Source organism: Bubalus kerabau, chromosome 20 (assembly GCF_029407905.1).
Source record: "Bubalus kerabau isolate K-KA32 ecotype Philippines breed swamp buffalo chromosome 20, PCC_UOA_SB_1v2, whole genome shotgun sequence".
Lineage (NCBI taxonomy): Eukaryota > Metazoa > Chordata > Mammalia > Artiodactyla > Bovidae > Bubalus > Bubalus kerabau.
Genome location: NC_073643.1, coordinates 25,712,703 through 25,733,501, shown reverse-complemented (window position 1 = coordinate 25,733,501; position 20,799 = coordinate 25,712,703). Strand labels below are relative to the sequence as shown.

The window sequence follows — 20,799 nt, the reverse complement described above, 5'->3', positions numbered from 1 at the left end:
AAGGACAAGTGTGCATTTCTAAACTCAGTTAAGAGTGATGCTTGTTTGTGAAGCAGTTGCTGTCTCTTTTAGCTTGACTTCATTAATTTATGTAAGGGGCAGGTATGTTTACTGTTGTGTATTTTTTAGAAGAAGCTGGCAACTAAAAGATTCATGAAAATGATAACTGAAATATCCAAAAAAATCAGTAGCTACTTTTCCAATCCAAATATTTATCCTTCAGTTCAGTTCAGTTGCTCAGTCGTGTCCGAATCTTTGCGACCCCATGAATCGCAGCACGCCAGGCCTCCCTGTCCATTACCAACTCCCGGAGTTCACCCAGACTCACGTCCATTGAGTCAGTGATGCCATCCAGCCATCTCATCCTCTGTCGTCCGCTTCTCCTCCTACCCCCAATCCCTCCCAGCATCAGGGTCTTTTCCAATGAGTCAACTCTTCGCATGAGGTGGCCAAAGTACTGGAGTTTCAGCTTTAGCATCATTCCTTCCAAAGAAATCCCAGGGCTGATCTCCTTTAGAATGGACTGGTTGGACCTCCTTGCAGTCCAAGGGACTCTCAAGAGTCTTCTCCAACACCACAGTTCAAAAGCATCAATTCTTCGGCACTCAGCCTTCTTCACAGTCCAACTCTCACATCCATACACGACCACTGGAAAAACCATAGCCTTGACTAGACGGACCTTTGTTGGCAAAGTAATGTCTCTGCTTTTGAATATGCTATCTAGGTTGGTCATAACTCTCCTTCCTTAGCCAGTTTGTTTGTTGGTCATGACTGTCCAGGTTTTCATTCCTGGATGGAGCCTCTCCTACTCATACTCAGATCCTGAGTAACAGTCTCATACCCACTGGGGCTAGTGCATTGGATCACCGAGGCATTCATTTCCCTGTATTCTTCAGTCTATGATTCTGTTCTAATGGGCAGCCATAGTTTCTAGTGACTTTGGAGGCTTTCTTCTAGTTAATCTGTCAATTTTTCTCACACAGCACAGCTGCTGTGAAAGAAATTGGAGCTGTTAGACTCCATGCTTCGATACAGTTGGTAAAATGCAAGGTGGGAGACAGTAAACCAAAAGCAGTGTGCTGGTAATTTCTTTAAAAGGACTGATATGCTAGCACTCAGAGTCTGTGGCCCACTAAGCTAGCGATTCTTTTCTTCTGAAAGGAGTAATATTATTTCAAAGTGTTCCCGTACTTTAGTATTAACAGTAAAAATGTCTTTGGTATGTCCTCTAGCACTCAGTTCAGAACACTTCATCTTTTGACTTTGTTTTCCTGTTGTTTTGTGTTTTCTCTTGATGTAGCTTACAATTATGTTGAATATCAATCTTAGTGTGATCTGATATGTTAAACGTGGTGGCTTGAATATACTAGTATGTCATCATGTGAATATACAACCTTTCCTATATTGTATATGCTGAAGGATCTAATGTGCTGGAAATAGACATTACTAGAACTCTTCTTATCTGAAAGGAAGCTTATACCAGAAGAGCTTGGTCCTGCCTCCGTCAGGAATTGTCAGAATCTCTGGGATATAGCAAAGTGTCTTTTAATGCCGCAGCATTCTTCTCTCTTGAATAGGGTGACTGTATTATTCTCCATTAAACATTTCTAACCTAAATCCAGATTTTTGTATATTCCTCTCCTCGAAATGTAAGAACTGTAAGTACCCTATTTTAATTGAGAATGCTTAGCAGTGTGTGGGCAGATTTATTTTCTGCTGTGTATCATTGTATTATGTTATAGGGAAGCTTACTAAGTAGTTCTCTATTGTAATAAAATAATTTTGTAAGTCTAAATTTGTGCCCATGTGTTAGTACTATTTAAACCTTTGCAATTTATACATATTCAAAGGAAAGGAAGAAAGGATTCAAAAGGAAGAGGAAAGAAAATTAATATTTCTCAATAATTATCAAATGTATAGTGGGCTCCAAGCACTGTCCTGTATTTTATATTTATTATTCATTATTCACAGCTACCATGTAAGAGAAATATTACTGTTACAATTTTAGACATCTAGACTATCTAGAGATATTAAAAAATGATAAGCAGGAAGTTGAGTGCAGCTCACCTAGAAACCACTACTTCCTGATCTGAAAGCCTGTATTATTTTTGACTTCTTAAGAGAGAGTGGGTGTGTGCGTTCTTAGTCGCTTCAGTCGTGTCTGACTCTCTGTGACCCCCTGGACCATGGCCTGCCAGGCTCCTCTGTCCATGGGATTCTCCAGGCAAGAATACTGGAGTGGGTTGCCAAAAAGAGAGTAGACTTTTCAAAAGAGTTCAACTTTTTCAGGGAGTGACATTTATGATAAATATACATTTATATGTACAATAAACCAATATAGTTATAGCCATTATGAATATAAAAATCATAAATTTTTACACTTTTCAAGTACAATTTCAAGACCATTGGGTTTGTCCATCATAATACATCTATGTATTAGGAATTATTACCTTGGTTTTACTTATTTTAAGAGTTGGTCTTAGACAATCTGTTCGAGTTAGAGAACAAAAGGAGAGACAGTACCTTAGCAAACAAAAAGCGGAATGGAAATCAAGCACATTGTAGGGAATATAATTCTGGAGTGAGAGATAGGCTGAGGTCCTCTTCCTGTCTGTGCTTTAGCATTTCTAGATCTTTGTTTCCTCATGTAGAGAATGAGAAGGTGGAAATTAATTATCTCTGGTGACCCTTCAAACTAAAAAATGTTCTGCTCTTTGTTGGTGTCCTTGAGATGTGTTAATGTGTTATAGACAAAAAATACTTTGGTCTTAGCTACTTAATAAAAACCCTTCAACACAATCATAGGAAACAGCATCAGTGATGATATGGGATAGGAGATCCTGAATTAATACAACTTGTGTGTCTAAATTTATGATTTTTCTTTGAATCAGGGTTTTAATATTTGGTTTCAATTGCTTTCCCTTTAAACACCTATATTCCACATTAGCATAGAGTTAATGTATTAATACATTTGCTGTATATTCCAGGTGGATGAATGTTCTTATAATTGACCTTCATAATATAACTTTATTTGTATAGTTAAGGTTAGTGGCATGTCAATTTTACTCAAGACATCAGTCAGTATTCCATTTTAATTTACCATGTTAATAAAGACTACTGTTCTAAGTTGCTTGTGTCACTTTTGGGATGTCATAAATTATTCTGAAGCAAATGTCAGTATGAACTTAAAACCATTTAGACTGCTGACTTCTAAAATTATTAATGCCAGTGCATAGGAAAAAGAAACACAGGAGTCTACATTTCGTTGATAAATCCTCTATAGATTACTATCAGTCTTTTTCTCTAAGCAGATTGCATAAGTGCTCCCTGATTTTACTTGCTCCAAAGGGAACAACAGTTATAATTAGGAATAATTATAATAGCAACAGTGAAATTCTCTTTAGACCATTCTAGGTATCATTCACTCATAAAATATTTATATTTCAGTAAAACAGCCAGTGTTGGGCTCTCAGGGGAGAGGTCTGGAGGAAATGTCAGATGAATCCACGTGGAGCCATGTTGGGTTGCTAAATTTTCGGAATGGAGAAACACCAGATAATTCGGGCTCTGTCCAACACAAGCTAGGCAGACTCCCTCTTTATGTCTCTGAGGGGACCCATTTTAATTCACAAGGCATGTTAATTCTTATCTCCCTCATAAACACATATTTGTTTGAAGCATTGTCCCAGTTGTGAAATGTGGTTTGGGCTGATTCTAGATAACACAGTCATAAAAAGCTTCCTCTCAGGAGTCACATAGATACTGGCTCAAAGTTTGCCTCTACCGTTTATTAGCCATGTGCCCCCATGAGAGTTACTTGAACTCTTAGTTTCCTTAGCTTTAAATGAAAATGCTAATACTTTGTTCCCACAGAACTGCCATGAGAGTTCAGTAAATTAATACTTCCAGAGTGACCAAGACTTAGTAAACATCTTTAAAATGTAGAGTTCTGCTGTTGTTTAAATGAGAAGAGCTTCACTCTTAAAATATGGTTTACAAATTTTCACTTTTTGATATGCAGTTGTTATAATATTTAGCAATCTGTGTTTGGGGTACAATTATTTTACTAATTTTATTTGTATCAACTTTAAGATCATTTTCCTTCTATTTTTATCCTTTCACAGCTAGATTTCCTCTGAGGTTATGTTTCTGTACAGCCTAATATTTTAGGTTCCTATTCATGGAACTACATAATTAATACAGGACAAAGTTAAGAAGGGCATGTGTGGTCACAAACTTCAGAATATTACATCTTACTCTGCTCTGTCACTTGACTCTTTGTATTATAAGAGGGAGAAGTGGCTTATGAAATAAAGTCACATAATTTGACCAGTTGAAACAGTATTACTTACTCATGACCTGTTGATAAAGACCAGGTATTTTGGGGTGACAATAGAGAGAAGAAAGAATATTACCAACACATGAACTTATTTATTGTGTATGCTTTGAAAAATAACTTCAAAGCCCCAAGTGGCAATGTTCTTATTTGTGAAATATTTTCTCTCCCTATGGAACAAGGAGTCACGTAGGGTCATATGACAAAAATGAACATTAGATTACCTTATTTCATAACAACTTTGCAGCTGTCAGATAATGTTTTTAAAAGAGTTGAAATGAATCAAATTTTAAATAACAAGAAGGGACTCATGTACTTTTGTACCCTTGATGATAGCAGCATTATTGAGAATAGCTAAACAAAATGATACCTATACATATAACAACATATTATTAAGTTGTAAAAGGAGTGTACTTCTGATACATGCTATAACATGAATGAACCTGAAATCCGGCACACACACAAGGATAAACAGCGATAAAAGTGCCACTTATCTGAGGCACCTGAGATTGTCAAATTTATAGAAACAGAAAGTAGAGTAGAGTTTACCAGGGACTAGAGAATGATTGTTGAATGAATATAAGTTTCTGTTAGAGATGATGAGGAAGATCAGGAGATGGATAATGGAGATGGTTGCACAACATGGTAAATCTACTTAATGCACTGATTTGTACTTTTAAAAGTAGTTAAGCATAGCAAGTTTTACTTTAAATTTATTTTGCCACAACAAAATATGTTTAAAGGTTTAAAAAACCCAAATTCAGATCCTGATGTACTGAACATCTAAATGCCTAAAACATGCCGTTGGCAGGGTCTTTTAGTTTTATTGGGTGAACCACCTGTGTTTATGTAATGTTGTAAGTGACCTGAGCTTTAAAATGGAGAAGAATTTGAAGCTTCAGATTGGTGTATTTCAGATTAATGGAATTCTGCAGGATTACCAGAATTCACTCTCCTGAGCTCCCTAGCTCATCTCTGGCTGCTGTCATATGGGCCCCAAATTGCCATCTCACCGGCACAGAGCCTCAGCTTGATAAGCAAAGGTATTTTTTGTGCACGAGCTGTCTTGCCTCAGAGGAACTGATCTGGAGTGACTGTCAATAGCAGCAAGCGCATACCTGAAGAATCAATCTCTTCCATTTTAATTTCATAGACACGCACTGCTGGCACTATGATGATTGCAGGATGAAGTCTCCTGTAGGAATGCTGGCTAGGGTAACAAAATCAAGCCCCATTAGTCTGTCTCTGGAGCACAGACTGTAAATGACAAGGGGAGAGAAAGACAGACAGGAGAGGATTTTGAAATGAATGGGAACTGTGGGATTTGGGAGAACATCTTTGCCTGCCATGGTCTCCTGGAAGTTCATGGAAGCTGGTAAATAAAAGCTTAGATTGTTCCCATGAAGTGTCATTCTGCCGCAAGTTGCATGAATTCTGTATGTATAGACTTTTAAATGTCTCTTTTTCCTCCATTTATCAGATCTCCTCAGTAGAAATGATCACCCATTCTTTTTGTTGTCAGGGTGTGCCCCAAACCAAATGAACATGTTTTGAAGCTCAACAAATAGTCCATCCATTAAATTAAGTTTCTTTGATGATTTCTTTCAGTTTCTACCCCCCTGCCCAGAACATTGTGGTCAAAGCAACTATGGCCTTGAAACCCTGATTTGAATAAGCAAGTGCCTATACACTCATGTATCTGTGTGTATTTTCATTAGTTCATTGACTCAAATTAAAACACTTTAGTCTGTGAACAATATGGTATGAATACAAACAACTTTGGGAAATAGTAAAGCTTCATACTGGGCTTTGTAATATTGCCTAGATGTTTTTAGAAGTCTAGATAGTGCATTGGCCATTCAGAGAGTACTAGCCTAGGAAAATAAAAAATGATTCTCATGCCAAGGTTATTTCCTTGAGATGAGCTTCTCAACTTCAGTAGTATTGACATTTTGCTCTGGGGATCTGTCCTTGTTCAATGCAGGGTATTTAGCTGCATCCCTGGGTTCTACCCACTGGATGACAGTAAAACCCCCTCCACAAGCTGTGACAGTCAAAAATGTCTCATACACTATCCCTTGTGCTCTAGTAGGGAAGGGACACGCCTCCACTAGTTAAGAAGCACTATTTCTAGTGTGAAGTTCCAGCACCTCAGCCTTGGCCTGGATCAGGAAGCCTTAGTTTTTGGAGCAGAAAGTGAGGGCAGAGGAGAATGACAATGGAGCATGTAGTTAGAAGATGTATCTGTATTAATTTTTCCAAGGGATTATTTGTCTTAAGACACATACATGTATTATGTACTGGACCAGATGTCTGTATTCTGTGTGGCATGAAGTTTCCCATTTTCTAGTCCAGAAGCTTATGTACTAGGAAACTTGTCCATACTTGTATTATGGCTTTATCTGTTTGGGCCAGAAATGTGCTTTCTTCTAGATTTTTTTTAGTTTTAATTTTATCATTGCCATTCCCTGGATTCAGTTTAGCCATAGTTGAATCCAGGGGTTCACACTGTGCTCTCATTAGGTGTCTGTCTGTGGGTCTCACTTCTGCTTCTCTGGGGCTATTGCCAGGATAGAAGCAGGTGACTTCTGAGATCCTTGAGCCTGCACCCAAAAGCTTATAGATTAAACTCAGGAAAAAGTGTTTGGATCTGCTTGAATCTTATGTGTACTCTACATCTAGGTAGTTTTTCAGGGGGGATGAACCAGCCTGGGTCACCCAGTCCCTATCCAGTCCTCCCACCCTACCCTCACTGATTCCACCAGCCAGAAAATTGAATTACAAGGAGTGATTCCCCTGCAAAGCAGAGATCTTTTATTTACTCTTGTGAAGAGAAAATTAAGCTAAAAGTGTTTTCTGGACATCTACTCCCTAAATGTTGTTCACACATGTATTTTATTATTTCTTTTTATCTCTCTGTTTAAGTGAGGTGTAGCTTCTCTCTGCTTCCAAGGCATCCTGTTGCAGTATTTCTCAAAACCTGATCTAGGGAATCCTGGTTGGGGATAGCCAAGATTTTCAGGTGGTCTGTCAGATCAAAGCTATTTTTATATTACTAAGATGGTATTTGCCTCTGTAACTCTCAGTATTTCACAGATGTGCAGTGGGGTTTTTCAAAAGCTGCATGAGATAAGACATAAATAAGGTTGAATGCAGAGATAAAAATACATGACTAGAAGTATTATTTCTGTGTGTTTTTCTTAATAGAAGCAGGCTATCCCAAAAATGTGAATTTCTCCTAGAGTATTTTAACTTTTTTTTTTTTAGAAGATTATAACATGGTACAAAGTGATAAGGTCAAATAATTATTTTAAGGGATTAGGCAAATCATCAAGGAAATATACTTTAGCACATACTAATTGTCAAGGAAAGTTGACCCCTAATTTGAATAACCGTCTTAGTCTGAGAACTCATTTAAGTGACTTGGTCTCTTTCTAAGGACAGAACAAGGGAGTAAGGTTTCACTCAGAGTAAAGATAGGAGTGACCATCATGATCTTTGAATTAATATTACATGCCAGGCACTGACAGTTACTATGGCTTTCATTTTACAAATGCAGAAATTGAAGCTAAGAGAGAATCCTTTGCCTCTGGTCATATAGGAGTTAATGAGATAGCTAGCTTTGAACCAGTGTTTCTCTAATTGAGAAACCTATTCTTTTACCAGTTCACCAAGCTTTTTTGGATCTAGACTACACATAAAGCATTTTCCTACCTATGAAAATGTAGGACACCACGATGATTTTTCAATAGGTTTCAAAAGTAGCAGTGCCTATCCTGCTGCTGCTGCTGCTGCTGCTAAGTCGCTTCAGTCGTGTCCAACTCTGTGCAACCCCATAGACGGCAGCCCACCAGGCTCCTCCATCCTTGGGATTCTCCAGGCAAGAACACTGGAGTGGGTTGCCATTTTATTCTCCAATGCATGAAAGTGAAAAAATAAAGTGAAGTCGCTCAGTCGTGTCCGACTCCTAGCGACCCCATGGACTGCAGCTCACCAGGCCCCTCCATCCATGATATTTTCCAGGCAAGAGTGCTGGAGTGGGGTGCCATTGCCTTCTCCGAGTGCCTATCCTGGAGTTTTGTTAAGTCATAACTGATTTATAGTGAACTAGGGAAATTTCATGCTGGCATGAGCTATACAGTCCTCAGAATCAAAGGGTGTATGTCTGTGTGTGTAAAGTTCTAAGTTTATTTTCAAGAATGCTAAAAAAACTTGCCGCTGACTAGGAAAATGTTTTCATTCTTCACGTACTTCTGCATAGATTTCCAAATTGATGGCTGTTTGCTTCAAAAGTAGACAGGAAATCAATCCTGGAAATTATCGTGTGTGTAGCTTAATTCACTAAGTCATAAAATATCATTTCTTTCATCCCCTTTGTGCTGTCTAGTTACTATTTCGTTCTTCATGATAATAGCAAAATATTTGCTGATATTGTAAACATTTACCGAGCTTTAAGGTTTGCTTTAGCATCCAGCAGCCCTTTGTTCAGAGGACACTGGTCTTTTTGCATCAGCAAGTCTCTCCCTCCTTAGGGAAGAAAACCATGGTCATGCTTTGTATTTCCTTTTGTTTTGGTTGTGTTTTCCTTTCACGATACGTCATTGTGCAGTTAGTGCAAATGTCATTAAAGAAAACTATTACATAGATCTCTTTCTGGACCATGAATTAGCAATAGATGTGGAAAGGAATGCAGTTCTCAAATATGATTGGTGGAAAGTAGTACTCTTCCAGAAAGCCAGAATAAATTGATGCTTCTGGTGAAAAACAGGGGCCATATTTGAAACTCTTTTTATTCTGGGCTCACATATTCATATATAATTTCCCTTTCAAATATCAATAGTCCTCAAATTTTGGACAGTTATGTACCAGGATAATATATCTTACCATTGTTGTTGTTCAATCACTCAGTCATGTCCGACCCTTTGCAACCCCATGAACTGTAGCACAACAGGCCTCCTTGTCCTTCACTATCTCCCTGAGTTTGCTCAAACTCATGTACATTGAATCCATGATACCATCCAACCATCTCATCCTCTCTTGTCCCCTTCTCCTCTCGCCTTCAATCTTCCCAGCTTCAGGGTCTTTTCCAGTGAGTTGGCTCTTCACATCAAGTGGCCAAAGTATTGAAGCATGAGCTGCAGCATCAGTCCTGCCAATGAATATTCAGGATTGATTTCCTTTAGAATTGACTGGTTTGGTCTCCTTCCTGTCCAAGGGAATCTCAAGAGTCTTCTCCAGCACATCAATTCGAAAGCATCAGTTTCTTGGTGCTCAGCTTTTTTTGTGGTCCAGCTTTCACATCCTTACATGACTACTGGAAAAACCATAGTTTTGACTATATCTTACCATATATCTTATCTTATCTTACTGTATCTTACCTCACCATAGCTGCATACCATCTTTACTCTTGTCTATTTAACATATTCTATAAATTTAATGGATTTTTAAACTAATTCTGGATCTGAAAAACGCTTACACCAGTAATATAAATGATGAAAACTTGTCATCAATGGAAAATAAACATTAAAACAAATCTGTAAATTATTGCACACACATTAACTAGGTACCATGGTGGTGTGGTAGTAAAAAATATGCCTGCCAATGCAGGAGGAACAGGAGATGCAGGTTCAATCACTGGGTTGGCCCTAGAAATAGCAGTTCACTGCAGTAGTCTTGCCTGAAGAGTTCCATGGACAGAGAAGCCTGGGGGGCTGTAGTCCGTGAGGTCACAAAGAGCTGAGCACACACGCATGCATGCACGCGCCCATAGATTTATATTGAACTGCTCTGAAAATAAAAATAACGATGTGTGCCCCTCGAAGTCTTATGACCATATTTTTGAAAACTGAGATTTCCTATAACCGTTATTTTTCAAGATTGAAATTGGAGTTCAGAGCCCTTACTGTGGTTTCCTTTATATACAAGTCGCTTAAGGCCATGAACAAAAATTCTGCCTGGAGGGACCAGATTTTGAACCTTTCAGGCCTCCAGACTGTTTCCTTCACCCCACCCCTCTGTTGCTTTGCCTGCTGCATATAGTGGTGTGCTATGTACTTCTTAACATGCTCCGGGAGTTGAGCTCTCATACAGCACTCTGAGGTCCATGCAGCTATGAAAACAGGGCAGTGCTGAGCAGACTCAAGGAAAGAGTGAATCTGCGAAGAGTTCCTTATACTTGTAGAACTTAGGTTATTTCTCCAGTAAAATGGGATCATATCTTCTGCTTTATCAACGTGTTTCTTTTTACTATAAACAACCACTTGATAGCTTCATAGTCTTTACTGTGTATCAGGAAGGATTCTAAACACATTCATTTTGATATTTGGCAAAACTAATACAGTTATGTAAAGTTTAAAAATAAAATAAAATTTAAAAAACAAAAAAAATAAACACTTTCTAAACATTTATTTATATAATCGTTATAGCAGCCCTGTGAGGCAAATAGGATTAATACCTTCATTTAATACATGAGGAAGGTAACAAGGTAAGGCACAGAGAAGTATTTTCCTGAAGGTCACTCAGCTAGAAAGTGGAGATCTGAATTCTGAAAGCCATATTCTATACTGTCAACCACTATTCCATACTGTATTTCATCTAAAAGTTTATGAAATTATCCATGTGAAAATATTTGGACTCTGACATCTATAGTTATTAATACTTTCTGCAATTCTGGCTTCCTTTCATTTGTCTTCTGTTTGTTAGGCAGAAATACAGGTATTTTATTCCCCCTGTGTTGGTATAACTGAAATAGAGAGCAGGCACTTATAGGAAATATAAAATTCTAAGTGTCTAATATATTTTCATATCATGTCACATAATGTGACACATTAGACTGTGGTGGAATGCCAGGCATTGGAGTTTATATGACTTGGGAATGGAGACTGACAGGTTGTCATTACAGCTGTGCCAAATTTCTGTGATAATGGGGAACCCTTGCAAATTTCACTTTCTGGTTTTGCAGATTGCCAACACATTGACTCTTCCCCTATGGTTTCCCATTGGGAAAGACAGAATTGAATTGAGTCAAACTGATAATTGTTCATAATGGAAATTTAAAGGGCTAAAGAGCCTGCCTTTGGATATGGGCTTCAATAATTGAAAGAAAATTATTTTCCATCTCTATTCGTAGGATATAGAGGCTGATGAGGTAGTTTATCACAGCACTGAATTGTAGATGAGGGTGCCTAATGATGCAGGTCATTCAAATTATGAGTTAAGTGATAACATTTAGTGTCTATATTTAGAACAGAGAATAGGGTCCTGTGTTTCATGGGAGGTCTGGCAACATTCTTGTCATCTACTTACTAGATGCCAGAGCAAACCACCCCCACCTCCATTCCCCAATTATGGTGATCAAAAATATCTCTAGATTTGGATGCAAAGTTGCCTCTGTTTGATAATCACTGATTTAGACCAATAGAATTTTTGATTTCTTTGAGAGTAAACTGCTAAGATCAATAACACCTTTGCACATGTTCTAAGACTGTAGATTTTTTGAGGATAGTATCTTTGGGACCAAAATACCAAGCTTATAATTCCAAGCATATTACAATAAATTAATTGTTATGTATCCTTTACTAATATTATTTTAATACAAATAAGCTTAAGTTATACCACTGGCAGAGCCTTTGAGAAATTATGTATTCTCACCCCATTTTTAAAGTTTATGTAATCAATCCTTCTAAATAATAATGTATGATAAATATAGGGTGTTTTATTCATACAGAGTAAGTATCTTCATACTCAATATTTTCTTTACTTTTCCCAGTAACTCTGAGGAGAGCTTTTTAAAAACCCATTTTATTGATGAGTAAATGGAGACTCAAGAAGGTAACTTTTGTCTATTTTTTGTGAGTTAGGGAGATCAGAAAATAGCACCATTCGGAGTAATTTTAGGTGAACAGAGTTTTCTTGCTTATTAGAACCCTTCAGTAATGCTCTATCTTGTATATCCATCCTTGAGAACAGTGCCATCCTTTTTTCCATCCTTGAGAACAGTGCCAATGACTCATGCCTATTTCTTTTTCCTGCTCTCCTAAGTCTAAATCCACCTGTCACCCTTCCCTACTTTGACACTGGTTTTTTGTCCTGGGACCTTGTGGAAACCAAACATCTGTCTCTACACCCTCAGGTGATCTTGTCTCATTATGTTACATCAGGACAATTCTGGAAGCTTAGTATCTCAAGTCTCTAACTTTACAGCTGATAAGCTGCATAAGCCATTCCCATTGCTATTCTCAGTCTCAAATAGATTAGATCTCTAGGGCCTTAAGCATCTTCCAGCCCTGTTTATCTTGTAGTCAAGACCCTAGAAATTAGTCTCCCAGAAAATGGCTCTTGAATCCAGATTCTTCAAGGTGATGGTACCTGCGTAACCTTGATATGAAGCCTCATACACTGTAATATTGTCATCACAGGGAGAGCCCTCTTCATTAGCTTACATTGTGAAATTTATGTTTCAGTATAATGAATGAACATTTTCCCTATGGTAATGAATTTTTTTCCTCCCTTTGTGAAAACTGCAAGGACCCTCTTTATCGAGAGATAATCGTATTTTAGCAGTGCCACTTACTGCGCCCAGCGAAGGTCCCAGGGAGGTGATTATCTCTTAATAACTCTAAAGCCTGTTATGTATCATGTTGTATTGTTATTTACCTTGAGTGTATGTGTGGGAACCCATTAGTGATCTCTGTGGTTGGTATTGTACGTCATGATAATGACAAAAGCATCAGATGACCATTTGTTTGCTTGTAGATAGACAGCATGATTAGAAATTCATCCCACTTTCCACTGGAAAATGCATTTAAATGTAATCTGTTGCATAGTATTAAGTGTAATAACCTGGATTTTAATACTAAATTATGTCAAGCCACAAGCTAATGGAAATTGTGGAAATAAACATGGATAATTTAATATCTGTATGACTTTTACCTCCCATGGAAAGTTCAGGTTGGGTTTTAAATACCTGAGAAGGAAGTAAACACTTATAAGAAATACCTACTGATTCAGTGATGGAAAATGCCACTGATAACTTAAGAGGATAGATGTAAGGAGAAACAATTTAAATACAGTGACTTTTTAGAATATGTACAGTCAGTGAATGGTGTCTCTTTCACCTCCTCTATCTTTTTATGTTCAAATAATGCAATAATAGTAGACAAAATTTATTGAATACATGCTATATGCCTGATAGTTTTCATTTATCCTTTTATTGTCACAAGAATCTTTTAAGGTGGTTAATAGTATTTTTGATTTTCAATTAAGGAAACTGAGATGGTAGCAGTTAAAAGATTTGCTTGAGCAAATCTTGATGTAGCAGAAAAGAGGTGAAGCTTAGAACCTTATCTTACTTCAGAGCCCATGTGTTTGTTTACCACTGATCACCCTTATGGCAGAAAGTGAAGAGGAACTAAAAAGCCTCTTGATGAAGGTGAAAGAGGAGAGTGAAAAAGTTGGCTTAAAACTCAACATTCAGAAAACGAAGATCATGGCATCTGGTCCCATCACTTCCTGGGAAATAGATGGGGAAACAGTGGAAACAGTGTCAGACTTTATTTTTTGGGGATCCAAAATCACTGCAGATGGTGACTGTAGTCATGAAATTAAAAGACGCTTACTCCTTGGAAGGAAAGTTATGACCAACCTAGATAACATATTGAAAAGTAGAGACATTACTTTGCCAACAAAGGTTCGTCTAGTCAAGGCTATGGTTTTACCAGTGGTCGTGTATGGATGTGAGAGTTGGACTGTGAAGAAGGCTGAGCGCTGAAGAATGGATGCTTTTGAACTGTGGTGTTGGAGAAGACTCTTGAGAGTCCCTTGGACTGCAAGGAGATCCAACCAGGCCATTCTGAAGGAGATCATCCCTGGGATTTCTTTGGAAGGAATGATGCTAAAGCTGAAACTCCAGTACTTTGGCTGCCTCATGCGAAGAGTTGACTCATTGGAAAAGACTCTGACGCTGGGAGGGATTGGGGGCAGGAGGAGAAGGGGATGACAGAGGATGAGATGGCTGGATGGCATCACTGACTCGATGGATGTGAGTCTGAGTGAACTCCGGGAGTTGGTGATGGACAGGGAGGCCTGGCGTGCTGCGATTCATGGGGTTGCAAACAGTCGGACACGACTGAGCGACTGAACTGAACTGAACTGATGTAAAGGCATATTGCCCTGGAGGATTCAGTGCCATCATAGACTTCTAGCTGATGGTGATCATATATACGTTTATTTCTAGATATATACCTGTCTGAGACCAGTGAAGGTGAAAGAAAGTTTGTAATATTGTACAGGAGGTAGAGACCAAAACCATTCCTAAGGGGAAAAAAAAAAAGGTAAGAAGGCAAAATGGTTGTCTGAGGAGACTTTAAAATAGCTGAGGAAAGAAGAGAAGTGAAAAGCAAGGGAGAAAGGGAAAGATATACCCAACTGAATGCAGAGTTCCAGAGAATAGCAAGGAGAGATAAGAAGGCCTTCTTAAGTGAACAATGCAAAGAAATAGAGGAAAACAATAGAATGGGAAAGCCTAGAGATCTCTTCAAGAAAATTGAAGATACCGAGGGAACATTTCATGCAAGGATGGGCCCAATAAAGGACAGAAACAGGAAAGACCTAACAGAAGCAGAAGAGGTTAAGAAGAGGTGGCATGAATACATTGAAGAACTATACAAAAGGCCTTACTACCAAAATAACCAAAGTTATTTGGTGTGATCACTCACCTAGAGCCAGACATCCTGGAGTGTGAAGTCAAGTGGGCCTTAGGAAGCATCACTACTTACAAAGCTAACGGAGGTGATAGAATTCCAGCTAAGCTCTGTAAAAATCCTAAAAGATGATTGTGTTAAAGTGCTGCACTCAATATGACAGCAAATTTGGAAAACAATAGTGGTCACAGGGTGGAAAAGGTCAGTTTTTATTCCAATCCCAAAGAAAGGCAATGCCAAAGAATGCTTAAATTACTGTTAATTGTGCTCATTTCACATCCTAGCAAGGTTATGCTCAAAAGTCTTCAAGTTTGGCTTTAGTAGTATGTGAACCAAGAACTTCCAGATGTACAAGCTGGATCTAGAAAAGGCAGAGGAACCAGAGATCAAATTACCAACATTCATTGGAATATAGAGAAAACAAGGGAATTCCAGAAAAACATCTGCTTCATTGACTACACTAAAACCTTTGCCTGTGTGGATTAAAACAAACTGGGAAAAATTCTTAAAGAGATGAGAATGCCAGACCACCTTACCTCTCTCCTGAGAAACTTGTATGTGAATCAAGAAACAACTGTTAGAACCTTACATGGGACAATGGACTGGTTCAAAATTGGGAACTGAGTAAGACAAAGCTGTATATTGTCACTCTTTTTATTTAAGTTCTATGCAGAGTATGTCATGCAAAATGCTGGGCTGGATGACTCACAAGCTGGAATCAAGATTGCCAGGAGAAATATCAACAACCTCAGATATGCAGATGATACGACTCTAAAGGGACAAAACAAAGAGGAGAGTAAAAAAGTGACTTAAAGCTCAACATTCAAAAAACTAAAACCACAGCATCTGGGCCCATCATTCCATGGTAAGTAGAAGGGGAAAAAGTAGAACCAGTGACAGATTTTATTTTGGGGGGGCTCCAGGATCACTGCAGATGGTGACTGCAGCCATGAAATTAAAAGACACTTGCTCCTTGAAAGGAAAGCTATGACAAACCTAGACAGCATATTAAAAAGCAGAGACAACAGTTTGTCGATAAAGGTCCATATAGTCAAAGCCGTGGTCTTTCCTGTAGGCATGTAAGGATATGAGAGTTGGACCATAAAGAAGGCTGAGCACTAAAGAATTGATGCTTTTGAATTGTGGTGCTGGAGAGGACTCTTGAGAGTCCCTGGGACTGCAAGGAAATCAAACTGCTGCTGCTGCTGCTTCTAAGTCGCTTCAGTCGTGTCCGACTCTGTGTGACTCCATAGATGGCAGCCCAGCAGGCTCCCCCTTCCCTGGGATTCTCCAGGCAAGAACACTGGAGTGGGTTGCCATTTCCTTCTCCAATGCATGAAAGTGAAAAGTCAAAGTGAAGTCGCTCAGTCATGTCCGACTCTTAGAGACCCCATGGACTGTAGCCTACCAGGCTCCTCTGTCCATGGGATTTTCCAGGCAAGAGTACTGGGGTGGGTTGCCATTGCCTTCTCCAGGAAATCAAACTAGTCAATGCTAAAGGAAATCAACTTTGAATATTCATTTGGAAGGACTGATGCTGAACCTAAAGCTCCAATACTTTGGCCACCTGATGTGAAGAACTGACTTGTTGGAAAAGACCCCGATTCGGGGAAAAATTGAAAGCAAAAGGAGAAGAGGGTGGCAGAGGATGAGATGCTTAGATAGCATCACTGACCTAGTGGACATGAGTTTGAACAAACTCTGGGAGACAGTGAAAGACAGGGAAGGCCGGTGTGCAGCAGGCCATGGGGTCACTAAGAGTTGGCATGGCTTGATGACTGAACAATAGCAAACTGTCACTTGGTAAGGATTATTTTGTCCTGAATAAATTACCAGCATACATTTTAGTTCTAAATAATTGAGCAGGGTGTAGATCGGGACATTTTTTTCTCTAGATTAAAATAATCCTTTCTGACCCAGGCTTTCCAGCTGCTGCTTCTTCATAGTTGCTTTTTGCCAAGAATGTCTACACTTATTCATGGATTTCTGGTTCTTTTGTATTGTGATATAGCTGGTGCATTTATGTTTATACCAGCTGATTTTGTTCGAAACTCAGATTTGTCCAATCCTTCTAAGCAGAGGTAGATTCATCTATTTATTCATTTGTTCATGTATTAATTTCCTGTCTGTTCTCACATGTGCTTTTTATGGAGTTTCTAATAAAAGCCATCATTAAAATTTAAATGTAACAAACTTATTACAGCAGCAGGTAAATGACAAGGATGGTGAAAATGACAGTGTTAGTCGCTCAGTCATGTTTGACTTTTCGTGACCCCAGAGACTGTAGCCCGCCAGACTCCTCTGTCCATGGCATTCTCCAGGCAAGATACTGGAGTAGGTAGCCATTCCCTTCTCCAGGGGGTCTTCCCGACCTATGAATTGAACCCAGTTCTCCTGCATTGCAGGCAGATTCTTTATTGTCTGAGCCAACAAGGACAAGGATATAATATTGGAAAATTTAATAAATTTTCACTAATTTTAAAAATAAATACTTTATGCATATGATGTGCTGGACACTTTTTTTCCCCCATAGATTATCTCATTCTGCCTTTATAAAAACAGTGTAAGGTGGGAATAAAATTAGTATTAGCTTTGTATGCATGGGAAATCTGAACTTAAAGGTGAACGGAATGAAAACCTTTCCATGTGTTCTTGTCCAGGCAGAGGCTGTTGTACAATCAACTAGCATGAATGTCTGGTTTTTTTGCTTGAATAAAGCAGCACAAAGGTGGTATTCAGTAATTCTTGTGATTTTAACCCATTTGAAGGAATCTACTCAGGTATTTTCTACCTGGTTTATCTCTGTATGTTGGCACATCTGATGGGAAGTTTTAGCTAAATCCCTTCTATACCTGATAAGAATCTGCTTAGTCAAATTTCATTCCAATTAGAATTAAACAAACATTCTTTAACTTTTAAATAAGGCTTTAACACCTTTTAAATAAGGCTATTAAATAAGGCTAACACCTCTATATCCACTGAGGTGTTCATAGACCTTTGTGGATAAATCTTAGATATTACTCTTTACTTTCCAACCTTTCCATCCTGCTTTCCAGTCTCTGGCATCATCTTTTGCTTCATGGCATCTAACAAATCTGATAGAGGTATTCATGATGTTAGCCCATCCAACAGGTAAATTCTTTAGATAAAAGTGCCCTTAGGGAACAGTTCCTAAAATGGAAGGGATGAGTTTTGAACTAAGTAATGTGGATAAGGAGGGGAATTCTTTGAAGTATGTGTATATTTTACATACTGACTGCATTTTTTGTGTGTATACACATCCCTCATGAGACTCTTCATAATGGATGGGAGACTCTTAACAATGTTACTTTAGAGTCACTGGTTACCATATGCCAAGTAGTGGACTGAGAACTGAATTACATTATGTTACTTACTTTTCATCTGTTCTTTGAGGCTGAATAGCATTATCCTCCCCACTTTGTAGGTGAAGTTGAGGCTTGTACCAATTAAAGAATTGCTCATGATCACATGGCTAGTAAATAATTTAACCAGCATCCCATCCCAGGCAGCTGCCTCAGAGCTTGTGCTTTTAAACAAGAGGAACATAATTATAATTTAATGAATGAAGTTAGTCTGCTTTCATTTCAGACTGTATCATTCCAGTGGATAATTGTAATCTTTACTTTCATCCTGGAAGAAAAGAAAAAATATATATAAATGCCAAGATCCTAGTAATAATTGAAAATAAAGAATGAAGCCTTGCTTGCAGTTTTCCCATTTTTGTTTTTAGGGTAACTCTCATTTTAGCTGTTGTTTTTGATGTGTAGTCTAGAGTTGTATATAGTGCCAGTAACTGTAAATAGAGATTTACCTTCTTATCAGTGGGTATCCTTAGTATAAGAAAATTAGGATTTGAGATACACACACACACACATATATATACAGCTGATGACCAACCATATTTAAAAAATCAAATAGTGATGTATTTATGATTCATGGTTAAGTTAATTATAGGATTTTTTTGTTTCACAGGAAGCACTGCCTTAGATTTGTTAGAATCATTTGTGGCTCTTTATCGTTGGAGAATATTTAAGAAAGTAAAGGAAACAATAAAAATTCCATTTCTAATATATAAACAATATAAAGATGTTTGGTTCTTACCTTCCAGACTCATTGATACTGACTTGAAAGTAAAGGTATTAAGAAACTTAAAGTGATGACTATTATGGTACCCACCAGGCGATAGTGTAAGCTTAAGAAGTGATAAGGTATTTATGGCTAGTCAAGAAAAGATTCTATTTCTATCTCAATCAAATATGCTATGTTTAAATGTAAATTAGACTAGAATTTTATAGTTAAAGGTACCTCTGAGTGGCGTATATATATATATATATATACACACATAAAATGATATTTTCAATTATAAAAAGATAATTATATTACTCATAATTAAAGTTGGAGGATAGACACATACACATAGACATGAAGCTACAAATATATATATATATATATATACACAAATATAAATATATATATATATATATATTTGTGGGCTTCCCTGATGGCTCAGACAGTAAAGAATCTGCCTGCAATGCAGGAGACCTGGGTTCGAGCCCAATCCCGGGGTCAGGAAGATCCCCTGGAGAAGGGAATGGCAACCCATTCCAGTGTTCTTGCCTGGAGAATTCCATGGACAGAGAAGCCCAGTGGGCTACCGTCCATAGGATTGCACAGAATCAGACACTACTGAAGCAACTTAGCATGCATACATAATGCCAGATTTATTGGAAGAGTTTTGTTACATTCATTTTACATAATCATAAATGAACAAAAACAGTGGCATGCCTCCTAGTTGTTTTTCATTATTTTAAATCACTTTGTAACATATTTTCTTAGGAAATGGTCACTCTTACTGAATCTGAATACCTTAGAATATCGCAGGCTTCTAAAATTGTTATTACTAAGAAGCCATCAAGTGGTGAAACGACTGCTCAGTAGTTACACAGCAAGTCAGGCAGCTAGTTTAATTTGGTTTGTTCATTTATTTTGTTTTATTTATTAGTTTTTTTAATATCCCATATATAAAGCATGAGTGAAGTCATACAGATTTGTCTTCTTCCCTCTAACTTATTTTACTTAGCTTAATACCCTCAAGGTCCATCCACATTGTTGCAAATGGCAAGATTTCACCTTTTTTATGGCTGAGTGGTGTTTCATTGTATATGAATCTTTTTTATCCTTTCATCTGTTCATGGGCACTTAGGTTGTTTCTGTTCCTTGACTATTTAAAATAATGCTGGAACAAACAGTGCATGTAGCGGTGCATGTGTCTTTTAAAATTTGTTACCAGTTGGAAGAGGGACATGGGGAGGGCAAAATGGGTAAAAGGTGACAGACAGAAAGTAAATTTGTGGTGATGAGCATGGAGTTTTGGTGGGCATACGAAAGTAGAAGTATAATGTATACATGAAACATATAGTATTAACAATCAAGGTTACCTTGATAAAATTTAAAATTTTTAAAAATACATGTTTTAAAAAAAGTTCATTTGAATCAGTTCTAATAAGATGGATGAAACTGGTGCCTATTATACAGAGTGAAGTAAACCATAAAGAAAAACACCAATACAGTATACTAATGCATATATATGGAATTTAGAAAGATGGTAACGACAACCCTGTATGCGAGACAGCAAAAGAGACACAGATGTATAGAACAGTCTTTTGGACTCCGTGGGAGAGGGGGTGGGAATGATTTGGGAGAATGGCATTAAAACATGTATAATATCATATAAGAAATGAA

At 37.9% G+C, this 20,799-nt stretch overlaps 1 protein-coding gene across 2 annotated transcripts in view; it reads left to right on the top strand.

The window, feature by feature from the left end:
• Positions 1-20,799, top strand: part of CNTN4 (contactin 4) — a 1,031,287-nt gene that overhangs the window by 229,556 nt on the left and 780,932 nt on the right. The window contains exon 1 of one of the 2 annotated variants that reach the window (XM_055557495.1): positions 15,718-15,901. The exons of the other annotated variant lie outside the window; for it this stretch is intronic. The gene's annotated coding sequence lies outside the window, so the exon portion shown is untranslated. Of the gene's footprint in view, positions 1-15,717; positions 15,902-20,799 lie in introns of those variants that run through there. 2 annotated transcript variants of the gene reach the window in all.